Source organism: Charadrius vociferus, unplaced genomic scaffold (assembly GCF_000708025.1).
Source record: "Charadrius vociferus isolate BGI_N301 unplaced genomic scaffold, ASM70802v2 scaffold475, whole genome shotgun sequence".
Classification (NCBI taxonomy): domain Eukaryota; kingdom Metazoa; phylum Chordata; class Aves; order Charadriiformes; family Charadriidae; genus Charadrius; species Charadrius vociferus.
The window spans coordinates 2,218,904-2,230,380 of NW_009648337.1; positions in this window are offsets into that span (position 1 = coordinate 2,218,904).

Genomic DNA, 11,477 nt, shown 5'->3' on the forward strand with positions numbered 1-11,477 from the left:
ATTATTACAATTGTAACTTTTTTGTTTGAAAAAAACTTCACATGGTAAAATAGCCACGAAATGTTTCTATTTACAGTAATAAAGTAGGTGAAATAGTATGTCTGTTAAATTGTCTGTCAATCTTTTTTTTAAGTATAGACACTGTTTTTCTTCACAGAAAATGTTGGAGATAAACATATCTCATATAAATAGCAAATGAATGAAAGCCAAATATTTCAGTATTTATTTGTTTATAGCTATTCGCATAATTCACTCACTGAATGTTGGAACCAAAATAGGTTATTATGACCATTGTATTTGATCTCATGGGTAACACAGGCAAAAGAACCTCAATCATTAATTTCTGCATCAAAATCATTTTTTTTTTTTGATCTACAGCACATCTTTTAAAAAAGATACCCAGTCTTAATACAAAGACTTCCAGTAAAGGGGAAGCCAACGTGTCCCTAGGTAAATTGTGCCAGTGGTTAATTTACTGTTCTTGTTAAAAATGGGCACATTACTTCAGTTCTGAATTTGTCTAGCTCCTGCTTCTAAGCACTAGACTGTTATATCTTTTTCTGCTTAAAAAGCTAGATTAAAGATGTCAGCAGTAATTGTGCGAGTTGATCTACAATAACATATAGCCTTTGGTGTCGACACTAATCAAGGTTAGGGAACTCCGGCAACATCTAGATACACAGCAGGAGGCAAAGGTTCAGTTAATTCAGAATTCTCTTGCCTTTGTGCTTTTGATGAAATTTTAATTCTGTTTGGGTGCAGGTCTATTTCTTTTATTGTTTGGTGTTTGAGAATATTAAAATGAACCCTAAGAAGACAACTTGTTGCTAGGCTTTGGTTAATATGCTATTATTTACTTGCCCATGTTGATAAAAGAAAACTCAAAGCTACTGACCATCTCTTAAACGTTTATAAAATAGAGCAATTACTATCGCCAGAATGTACCAAAAATAATGCTTAGATGGTCTATAGCTTTTACAGTCTAATAGAAAGGCATGAAAACTCCCGTGAACAGCTGTTGACCAAACTGATGGTTACTGTAAGCCGGCAAAAATTACCTCTTTATATCAGCCACAAACATCATCTAACTATAATTGTTTTAGTGGAATATGTAAATTCCATTTATGTTTTAAAGGACTTTGCTTTGAATACTCTGAACTCCTTCAAACTCCTTTGGCCTACTTACTTTCCAATGACCAATATCTCTTTAAAATCTAGAAATAGGAGAACTGGTTTAGACAAAGTGTTTCCCTCAAAAATGTGAACAGAAAAATCAAAATACCATCACTGTATGACATACTCTGCTTTGTGAGCTTTTATTGGGAAGAAATCAGCAATGACTGTATAATTAATGTTGAGACATGCATTTAAACAAATAGATTTCAATCTTACTGAAATATATGAATGATTTGATTTAGTCCCCAAACATGACATAATAATTCTTCACTGGACAATCTGGAGTGCAGCTGTGGGGAGTGTGGAGCAGGGGGAAGTTAGGAAGCGTTTGGGGGGGCAATTTGTAGGGTATCGGGGACTATGTAAGGTTGAGAATCCCATCAAAAAGCAAAAGCTTAAGTTTGCCAAAACAGTCACTTGTGGTTTTCCTAAAATTGTAAAATTAAAAAACCCACCACCACCACCAAAAAACAAACCAAAAAACCAAACCCAACATAACAAACAACAAACTGACACCACACCAAAAAAACCAAACCCAAACCCCACAACCCAGTAGAGGTCACCCATGTATATTTATTGTGCACAAAGACAAAATAACCTAGAAATTATGTACTGAGTTCTTAACCTAGGAAGGTATAAAAATAAATGTCTTTCTGTACAGCACTCCTACCTGCTAACCAGAAGCCATGAAGAACTCTATCCTCTGTACAATGTGGTAACTTCAGCCACATACCTTAGCTGTTGAAGGGGAAGGAGGTACTAAATTTATTTATCAGCATCGGTATTAAACACTGTTAAACACTGTACAAGTCCCTTCTTTATCGATCCTTCAATACCACACACTTGAACATAACCCAGACTGAAAGGCTGTCCACACATTAATCATATACTTCAAAGCCTCAATCAACTTTCCCAACAAAGCAAAACCATAAATTTTTAAGCACTCTGTCTCAGTGGGAGTCAAGGTTTGGGTGGAGGGAGGAGACGTGGGAAGTGAAAATGGACAAGGCTGAAAGGCAAAGGTACAACTTGTAACTGGGACTTCAAGGGGTGGATAAGCTTAACTAGTGATTTCCTGGTTTTTCTAACACTTGTGTTGATAGTATGTGCACTTCAGAAACCTGGCCCTGGTCCTTAGTTTCACAGAGCAGGGGAGAGAATGTGGAACAACAGCTGCACTTCAAAAGCCACATGGCTTTCAGAGTGTTTTGTTCCCCTTCACACGTTTTTATGCCAGAAGGGAACATATGGTCCACTGTTTGGAAATTTCCCAACCTAAATTTTTGTTTGATTAATTTCATCCAACTACTCCCAGTTACAAGCCCTCATAACACCCCAGACAGTTGTGCTCCTTCCTTTACATTTATACCCTTCAATTACCTGTAGACGCTTATGCACCTTCTTAATCATTATATAGCTATGCACACTTAGTTCTTTTCATCTTTTCTTGCCATCATCTTTCTGTGCTCTTTAATCATGTTTGTGGCCCTTTTCTGAATTCCCTCCAACTTCTTGATATTTTTGTCTGATCTTAAAAGTGTCCGTACCAGTACTTTCTCTTTTAGGTGTAGCATTACATCTGTACTGAGAATCACTTTCTCTTCAGACTCTGACACATCACCTACCACAGCAGTATCTGAACAGTTTCCAATGTGTTAAACAACGTTAGCAGCCTCCTTGTTCCCAGCCTGGCCTATGGCACTGCATGTCCCTGATTTTGGAACCTTGTGTGGCACCCTATTACAAGTTCATGTTCAATTTCTCATCCGTTTTTATTCTCCAAATGAAAGACGGCAGTGCAGGGAGCCTGCAGGAGATGCTCTAACAAAATGCTGGTGCTAGGTACGGATCTTTCTTGTGCAAGCAACGAATTCGTGCACTGTGAAGAACCTGATGGTGTGTGAGCTGGACAAATGCTCCTACATCCTACAGATGTAGGACACACCTTGGCCCTTAACTTGTACATGCTGTTTAAGCAGGGAGCCAAATCATGGTTTAGTTAAGCAGAAAGCCATCTTGACCCATTCAAAACTCCAATGAACTAATGGTATGCAGTCTCCTCACGTACTGTTTGAGCATGATCTAAAAAGTCTCATAATTTATACATTTTAAACAGTTAGTTTTTCTTCCCCCTCAGTAAATGGGTAACAGGAAACAGACAAAGCTCCTTAACTTTTCTTTAATCTTTCTCACTAGTGAAGTGAAAATCAAACAATAATTGTCTGGATGATCTCATTATTGTCAACAAAACCGAAACCTTGAAGTCCACACACACTGAAATGCTGATACATTAAACAAAAAAGGGAACTGTGCTTACATGTTGTTCAATAAATAAATAAGAGCTATAGAGAGATCCATGATGAATGAGCACCCTGGGAGGGCTTCAGCTTGTCAGAATTATACAGTGACATTAATCACAGCATAACAGCATTGCTGCAGGCTTCCAGTGCAAGGTCCTCATTATACCTTCAAAACAAGACAAAACAAAAAAACCAAAATCCTCACAACTTCCAAGCCCCTCAAAGTGGAATCTTAACTAACAGACTTTTTCAGCAGAATATAAAACTCAAAATAAACTGACCTTCATCACATAAAGAATCCCATAAGCAGTGGAAACCTGTCAATCTAGTTGCACCATCCAACCAAGCTGTGTTTCCACAGTGTTTGTGATCATTGTGCTTGTATATCAACATGGCAAAGTATTCTTCATGGGCTCTCAGCTACATTAGGAAAACTAAACTGTAGTTACAGTACTATGACCTCTCCCACTCAGGTGAAACAAGCAGTCTCACCAGCAGATCTAGGTGTCACGTCAGCAATGCTTTTGAGGGAGTCCCACCTGTTCAGCACGAGGAGAGAATCTGCTGGAGGGCAAAATTCTACAGCACTGACTTGGCTCCAGAAGAATTAAAAAACATGGGGACCAGAAATGACCGTAGTATCGTCAACTGAGTCAAATTTGCCTGGACAATTAGGTTTTTAATCTAAGAATTAGATTAATGGGACCTCAGAGTGTTGACCATCTTATGAGTTATGATCCATTAATCTCCTTCAAACACTATAGACGTCTACTTGCCAAACACAAGCACTTTAACAGACCTTTCCTAAGACAGTCATAGACAGTTTTTACTTCTGGCCAAAGGGGGGGGAACCAAACAGTCTTTCTTTAGCAAGTTACTTTGCTGCTTCTAGAATAAAAAAACTAGGGGATAAAATTTTCATGTTTAAAACAATTTATTCAGATCTATCCAAAACCCAGAAATATGAACTACTAATGAAAGCATGTTCTAAACTTCAAGGACTTTTGTGGTTTAAGTTTCCCTAGCATCTCGAGAAGCAGTTTGAATAATTTTAATTCTCTCCTAAACAGTTTCCTTACCTCTAGGTTGGGTCTACTTTGGCATTTTTCCTAATGGAATTTGTGCAACAATGACCAGACACTGTTAATTGCAACTAGCTTAGGTTCACAGAAGTATCACTGACATGACACATTTTATGTGCTATTTTGGGGGTATTAAAAATGCAACAACAACAACAAAAAAAAGACCAGATTTCTGGAGAGAAAACTTAGGTATACAAATAAGTGGATGGATTTTCAGGAGTTCACTACATGTGGTGTTGAGCTGGTTTTAATGTCAAGTATATACTTAAGCATCTAGTGGGAGTTGAGTAGTACTGAAAAATCTGGTCCCAGTTATGGGTGCTGAGAACATAAAAATCCTACCTCAGTATAGAGAAAGCCTTAAATGTCATTGATCTTTTTCTTTCCCGTTGAGCTCTAATCCTGCATCAGCAGAACAAAGAATTAGTACTGCATGGTTGGGAAGTTAAATTTTTCTCCACACCTGCAGGTCATTCCTCCTGGGCTCCCTCCATTGATAGCCAAAAAAGTTATTTGCTTAAAAAACTAATCATGTGGTGCAGCTGAGCTCCTTCGTTTCCAGAAGAAAGGCATCTGAAATTAGGCCCCTGTTTCACAAAGAACTCATGAGAGAGCTGGGTTCAATCAGTGGGATCAGCCTGCAGAATCAGGGCCATGATTTCATTCCTGTTTGTTTAGTCTAATTAAAAACATGTATCTGAGGTAAAATTTTCTTACTTTCTTACAAAATTATAACACACTGCAGTTTAAAAGCTTTGGATGAAAAGTGTTATCTAAAGGCAAAGTGCTAAGAACACAGTAGGAGATTTGCATTTAAGAGAGAAAAAAATAGACTGATTCAAGAAGCATTTCTTCCTAGGTAACACTGTCTTAAAAGCCACCTTTTGAGGTAGAATGAACTGAAGTAAGCTCCTTTATAGTCCTTCACGGCAAGTGATTGAGCTGAGGATGTAATGTCCTCTTATCAAAGTTTCCTTTGCAAGGAAGGACAAATTTATTAAACAAGACAGACAGACAGGAAGAGCAGTAGATGATGCTCACATCTCTGAGTCAAAAGCATTTGAAACACCAAATCCCTTTCTAGTCCATCTACCCGCAGGTGTGTTCCAGCAGTGTTTTTCCCACAAGAAAAAGGAGGCTGGAGAGGCAACGAGGAAGGGACAGAAAATCTGTCAGCCCCTTAGAAGACACAGTGACTAACTGAAGCAAGCGGTACAGAAGGATCATCCTGCGACTTTCAGCACAATTCCTCACTTTGATTAATAAAACATGGGGAGAAGCAGGAATTGCAGAGAATTCCATAAAGCAATAAACAGCAATTTAGCGGTGATAGTATACCAGCTACTCCCTCACCCCCAGTGTAGACTCAGATTTCAGCAAAACCAGCACTGTTTCAAGTCCACTGGTCCCTCTAGTCCCATTAAACTTTTCTGCCTGCTGGGCGAGTCCCAGTTGTTTGGATTTTCACATTAGATTATATACTGCAATAACTGTGGCCTGTGCTGTTTCACATTCAGTCTCATTTCTTGGTGCTAAACCTATACCATGGAAGCTATAGCAATGCATCCCCAGTTCCTGTTGAAGCCACAGCCCTGAACATGTATTTGAAACACGTTTTGCTAAACATTTATTCGGTTTTATGTAATGCTGCTAGAAAAGCATTTACTGTTAAGGACTACTATCTCAGAATAAGAGAGCTATTTATCTTCATATTTATGGCTCAGAATAGGAAAAATAATCAGACCATGGACCCAATGACTACCAGAGCAATTTCTAGACCTCTGTCCATAGCTAGAAAGGGCAAAAACCATCTCCAAAAGGTGAGAAAAAAATTTCTCCTTCCTTGGAGGTTTTGAGAATGGTGTTTACAACACAAAAAATAAAACAGCTCCAAAGAGCAAGTAAAGACCCAGTTCTGAAGATTCAGCTCCATCTTGTCTCTCTCGGGGCCTCATTGCAGCAAATCCATTCTCTCTTCTTAGAGATGCAAAGCAACCTAAATATGAGGAGGGAGAAATGGAAGTGGTGTCCCCCCACCTCCCCAGGGCTCCCCAGCCTCCTACACATGAACCTCTTGGAAAGAGTCCCCTGCCTCTGCAGGTGTTGCAACTGTTTTCATGCCCAGATTAAACTTCATTTCTCTCGCAGCAGGGAGAAGGCCTCATAAGAAACTCATCTTTTCTAGAAACCGCAAACTTAATCCTAGCTGTTTGTAAAATAATCCCACTCCCACCCCATTTTAGTCTTATCAACAGAGCTACCACTAATCTATTTATTCCAACGATGTTTCTTTCAGCTCTTTAGCTGTGTGAGGAATGCATCCTTCGCGTATGTGATACTGACAGTGTTATGAAACACATACCTTTTGCCCTCTCTTTCTTTTCAACTAATAGAACATATTAACTTTAGGAAGTCTCCATGGAGCAATAGAGAGACTATTTTGTCCTCTTTCTTTCCCTACTGAAAGGGTTAACCAACTGACAATATGGCTGCACTGGAGAATAAATTAGCAGATGGAATGACTATCTCCCAAAGAAAAAATAATTTCAGTTTATCTTTTCTCCAACAGCTTACAAAAATAAATTTCCTTACTTAAAATGTCAGAAGAAACAAATCTGCAAACTGAACAACAAATGGCTATCTAAGCTTTACTGCACTCAGTGCTTGCTATTAAAACTAAGTTTGATCAACTGAGGCTCATTTGAAATGACAGCAGTCACCAAGGATTAGACCAGGTATGGCCCCACAAGTCACTGAAGAACAATGTTATATATTTTCTGCTACAAGGCACCTCAACAGCAACACAACTTTGACTTTCTACAGTAATTGCAAATGGAATGTCTTAAAAATACACTAGAATAAGTGAAATTTCATTGAAAATGGAAACTTCTTAAAGTTGTCAACTCAGTCCCTCTGAGCTCAAACGTGCACTGAGTTACAGCTCCATCTTTAAACCAGCCCTCATCCAAGGTCTCCAAGGCTGGGCATGCCTCCACGGGAAATCCAGCTCTGACAGCCTCCGATCCCCCACCCCAGGAGAGCAGAACAGCTTACAACAGTGGTTGAGCAGACTTCAGTGGATTTCCAGCTCTGAAGGCCTTCAGTTCCCAAACCCTAATCCTAACCTGTTATCCCAGAGTGAGTAATCTTAAAGGGTTGATTTGACATACAGCTGAAAAAAAAAATCTCAGTAATCAGTTAATCATAAAACACTCCCCAGAGCCAACTACTGAAGAAACAAAAGAACAAAAAGAGAAAACAAGAAGCCTTCCTTGTAGACATCATCACAGAAATCCCAGCTGAGGCTGATGGTAGCTTACTTGAGCATAGACTGTTAAAACAGATTTTTTGAATGATATCATTTAAGAAATGTTACTTCTAATCTGGTTTTGCCAGAAATCCCCTGTGTTTCCACATTTGTTTTGGATCAATAGATATTTGCCAGGCTTCTCTAAAAGGGTTATTTCCAGAAATAACAACCAGTCCAAAAGACTTTTTCCTGAAAGGAACAGAACAGACAACATCCAGAGAATAAACTGTGACATAACCTATTGGTTATATGTGAATCAATAGGTGAATCTGCTGCATGCGCATCACTTCCAGCATTGCATGCCAATAAGCAACTTGGTCACAGAGAATGACATTTTTTTGTACAGCACTGGATACACGTCACACAACAAATGAAGATTTTTCAAGAATCTGAAAGTCTGCATCATCTCCCAAATCCCCAAACCTTTCCTGTAAAATAAACCTAGTTTGGCATACCGCTCATGGTCTCATTCTGCTTTTTACATGAGAAGCTATTAGTATTTAATAATGATAATAGTAATAATAATAATAATCTAGATTGTATCTAGAGTTAAGGGAAAGATATGTGCAGGCTCTTTACCTTTTTCCTCCTCCCATCCACACAGCTAAGTTTCTTTCTTCAATTATCTTAACAGTTATGATCATTCAAACATTCAAGTCATAAAGTTCTTGTATATAGGTGAAACTCTCTCTCCTGTTAATACTGGTGTCATTTGTATTTAAAAGTATGACAACCCCACCAATCAGAAAATGGAGATAATAAACATCTTTGAAGAGTGTTTTAGAAGTTACTTGAATGTTTACAAATATAAAATTGAACTCCTGATCTTAAGGCTCTCATGTTACTCTAATCACACTGTAATTGGAGCTCCCTGTGTACACAAATATGTTTGGGGTGCGTATAAATAAAATGACTTAAATTAAAATTACCTCTGCGTTCTTCCTGCCAAAAAAATACAAGGCATATTATATGGATTGATAATTGAAGAATACTCAGATACAATAGTTAAATATTGTCCAAAAATATATTTTGCATTTGTTCTTTAGAGTGCCTCAACCAAACCTCTAGCAACTATTTAACATCGCTTAATATATTTTCATGTCTTCATTTTTTCCTTTAATGCAGCCAAACCAGTGTTCAAACATACACTTCTTCAAAGGGTGTCCCACTCTTATAACTGAATACGCAAATCAGCACTCAGGCAGTTTTGGCAGGGTAGCTACTGCACAGCGGGTCCAAAAATAGAATTTAGATGTCTTTACTGGGAGAAACGTTCCTGAAAACTGAATTCAAATTATGTAGGTCTAAAAGGAACATAGGGTTTACCAAAACAAATTCACTGTGCCTATTGGTATGGGAGAACTGAGGTATCCTGGGCCCAAGCTGAGTACCCTGGCCTTTCACAGATATGCAGAAAGATATACAGAAGAGAAGAAGGAGTAAGCAAACCATACACAGAGCCTGAAGCACTCAGAAGTAGAGAATCATGGTAAATAAGGCCAGAAAGCACTTCAAAAAGGTATTTAGTGCAGCCTTACTCCCAGAACAGGGTCAATTATACCCTTGTTATTTCTGGCAGATGTTTATCTAAAGACGTCCAAAATGAAGCTTCAGCACCTCCCCACACATTAGCAATTTTTTTTAATCTGAACTATTAGAGACATTTTTAAAAAAAAAAACATTAAACCAGAAGTCATTTGACACAAGCGAAGCTCATTATTTCCCTTCCTGTGCCTCACAGATGTGGAGGATAGATTATTCCATTCTTCTTTTCACAGCTTTTGCACACTTGCATACTAAGTCTTCTATTAGTCATCTTTAAATAGAGAACCCTATTTCTTGCAATCATTCTGCCGAAGTCACATTTGCAACATCTCTGATCATTCTTCTTGATTTCCTCTGGGTTCTTTCCAATTTATTCACACCTATACAATTCTTTAGCCAAAGCTATATGCATGATGGCTAGGGTAGAAAAAGCAAGTAATTTCTTATGCAATATACTCTTAGGCAAAACGGAAATATTCCTGACTCACTTTCAGCTTGTGAACTACTACAGCCCTCATATATGGCTGCAATAAGTATTATCAAGTTGATTGTCTCTATCCATTATTTGCGTGAGTCTGCTAGAAGTGCATTTTCTCTGAGAGGAGAAAATGTGGACATTTTTCCAGCCTGCAAACTCATTTGAAATTCTAAAACTCTCTTCCCACCTCCTTGCAGCCTCTCACCACTGTATAACCAAAACACATACTCCGTTTTTCATCTATACTCATTGATAATGTTATTGAACCATACTGGATCCATAATAGACATTTGCAGAATCCCAACAGCCACTTTGAGAGGGAACTATTGGTGATTACTCTTTAAGTACCATTTTCCAGCTGATTTTGCACTCACCCGAGATCTCCCTCATGTGACTTCTGCAGCAAAGACGACTTGTAGAGAAGGAGGACACCTTTGATGCAGCTGTGCGATAGTTCTCCCACAACTGTTAGAAAGTGTTTAGAAAGAGAGAGAAATGTCTCTTTCTACTCAAATTGTTTCTGTCCTCTGCCTCCTGTTTCCTACAGTATCTCATCTGCCTCCCTGAAGAAGTTACTCCCCTCACTAGTTACTACAATCAAGGGCACCTTTTTCTACTAAAAATAAGACATGATTTATTGTCTCATTTTTAATTATGAAATGTATGCACTCTGCTTGTTGGCTGAGGCTTTAGCATAAAAATAATAATGGATAAACAATTATTGGGGACAATAGTGAAACATTTTAAAAACATGTCTTCCTTTAGCTAATTGATTTCTGTGCTCTTCTCACTGAAGGGTATAGAACCTGGAAATGTACTTATGGGCCAGACTTCCCGGAGTCTGTTGCACTTGAACTTTTGGGGTTTTATCCAGCCTGTGAGATTTGAGGGCCAACTTAGAACTCAAGTTCCTAACTGAACACATTGTTTTTCACAATATCAAGAGGCCCTAAGAGAATTCCAGTTAAAATACTGGAAATATTCATTTGATCAGTTACAATGCTTACAGGACAAATGACACTCTCCTCTCCTTCTGACTCCTCTTTTTCTTTCTAGTATGGGAATTCTTAAAACAACAAGCACCATAGAAATCCAGGTCTGCCTACTCTGCTTTGCCTTGGAAATTAGAAGACAAGTGGCAAACCAGTTGATTTGAGACATCCGAGAGATTGCATATGCGAAAGGCCTATTAACTGAGTTGGGAATTCTTTCCTGCCAAAATTGAGTTTGCCTCTATATTTGTACTTGCTTAGCAAAACACCACTGCAGATGCCAAGTTCTGTCCTACTCCACATGTGAGGTTTTATGTAAATTCTTTAATAGCTGATTTTGGTTGCAGGCTCATGACTATTAAAAGATGATGCAGGGGAGGGAGGTCATGGAGCTACTCAAAGCTTGCTGAGAATGTCAGGGCTCTGGGGTGGCAAATTCAAGATGGCTAATGCTCATGGATTCAGGTAGGTGCCTGCTCAGCAAAGAGTGCAGCTCCAGAGAACTCAGGGCAGCTGTCTTAGTCCAGCACTTAGAATAAACCTGGGGCCAGGATGGACCTCTCTCCGTGTGCCTCTCCTGCTTCTTCAGCGCCC